This window comes from Aplysia californica, unplaced genomic scaffold, assembly GCF_000002075.1.
Source record: "Aplysia californica isolate F4 #8 unplaced genomic scaffold, AplCal3.0 scaffold00003, whole genome shotgun sequence".
In the NCBI taxonomy this organism is placed as follows: domain Eukaryota; kingdom Metazoa; phylum Mollusca; class Gastropoda; order Aplysiida; family Aplysiidae; genus Aplysia; species Aplysia californica.
In genome coordinates this window covers 3,782,569-3,784,505 of record NW_004797273.1, presented here as the reverse complement: position 1 = coordinate 3,784,505, position 1,937 = coordinate 3,782,569, and the positions used below count along the sequence as shown (strand labels likewise).

General features: G+C 38.3%; 2 non-coding genes across 2 annotated transcripts; both read left to right on the top strand.

The window, feature by feature from the left end:
* Positions 1-492: 492 nt before the first annotated feature.
* TRNAA-AGC lies at positions 493-565 on the top strand. Its single transcript has one exon. It is a non-coding gene; the product is annotated as a tRNA-Ala (tRNA).
* A 772-nt stretch (positions 566-1,337) lies between these two features.
* TRNAA-AGC lies at positions 1,338-1,410 on the top strand. Its single transcript has one exon. It is a non-coding gene; the product is annotated as a tRNA-Ala (tRNA).
* The last annotated feature ends 527 nt before the right edge of the window (positions 1,411-1,937 follow it).

The following is a 1,937-nucleotide window of genomic DNA, read 5'->3' as shown; positions in this document are numbered from 1 at the left end:
CACACACACACACACACACACAAACACACACACACATTCATACACACACACACTCACACACACACATACACACACACACATACACCCCCCACCCCTCCCTACCCAAACAAAACAACGATCTGATGTGAAGTTCAATATAGGCCTATAGCATATCCATAGAGTTAATTAAAAAGCATTAACAAATGAATGCTTGCATACTTATAAAGAATAAACAGACTAGTTTTGCCTTGTCAGCAGACTTGCCTCAACAGTCCACACGTGTTTATTTATAGGCTGCTTAGGCTATACAAGATTCATTAGCATGCAACTAAATTGTGACAGCGGTGGGATTGAGAAAGGGAAGCATAAGTGTACCATGGTGTAGCAGTGACTTATGTGATAGATATAATACAACAACACATCTGACTTTAAATGTTTTTTCCTGAAGTTCCCCAAACCAAACCAAAACTCGGTCTACGCTTTGGCTTCTTCGACGACTGTCAGAGACCAGCAGGGGCTGTAGCTCAAGTGGTAGAGCGCTCGCTTAGCATGTGAGAGGTACCGGGATCGATACCCGGCAGCTCCAATTTTTTTTTTCTTAAAAAAAAAAGGATACAAAGTATAAAAATACATGCAACTTGTGCAGTCGTCAAAACTCCTAACTGGCGATAACTTGTTTTCATTTTATTTTCTGACCATCTTATACAGTTGAAAAAAGTACGCCAAGGACCTGTATTTATTTTTGTCTCATAGTTTGTCTTATCATTTGTAGCTTGGCCTTGGAGCGCACTGACATCTTTATCTTAGGCAATGCTGACAAAGCAAAAATTGCAGATGCTTTACGTCCCCATCGACACATTTTAAAACATTTAAGAGGCGGGCTGCTTCGATCTTGCCTTTCAGCCAAGGCCAATCCATGGGTTGAGATTGAGAGAGTTACAACATCCCAGCAGACAGACAGAAACCACGACGCCTCATCGCTTCTCCCATTGACTTTCTTACAATTGAAGTGATCTATAATATCATTTATGAAGAAAAGAGAAAAACAAAACAAAAAACAAACCCCGAAAAAAAAAAAACACACCCAAAAAACAACAACAAACAAACAACAACAACCCAAAAAGAGTAACAAAACAACAACAACTCCTTATTGCTGTAATGAAGTTGATGTTTATTCTTCTTTACATTTTCTTGTACATATTCAAATTCTAGATATAATTATTGTTTGATACTTGTATTATTATAATATTATTTCTTGATCTAAACAACAAACTATATGCTCTTTCACTTTCACTTTCAGTCCACGGGGTGCTTTCTGTATACTAATGCAATTGTTCTACAGTGTACTGTGGTCATCAGGGGCTGTAGCTCAAGTGGTAGAGCGCTCGCTTAGCATGTGAGAGGTACCGGGATCGATACCCGGCAGCTCCAATTTTTTGTTCCTTGATGTAAAATATGAGTTCATTTCACAATCATTTTTTTTTTTTGGTCAACGTATTGCATTGTAACCTTTTAAAATGATCACTATTCCCAGACATATGTAATAATTATTATAATTATTACTTACTAAATTATTACTTTTTCATTCCGTGTTGCCTTGGAAGGTCGAAGAAAGATGCAGTTTTCTACGCTGGGCCAGCTAAGCAGCTCTTCCAATTGAGACGTTGTAGTTTCTCAGGGTTTCGTTGACTCCCACAATCCATGTTTCGCGTTGCCTACCTCTTTCTCTGTAGCCTGAGTAGGACTACTTGGCGTTAAAAGCCTCTCGTGGCTGGCTGACTAGGAGACATTCGCAGTAGGTGGCCAAACCATTTCGGTCTCTGTGGTTGTTTTTTGTATGTAATAATAGAGGGAGGACTCCATGCAAACAGTTGCTCTTCCATCCTTATTTCTTTGCCTGTGTTTTCTTGTGCTGTTTATTATTATTATTATTATTATTATTATTATTATTATTATTA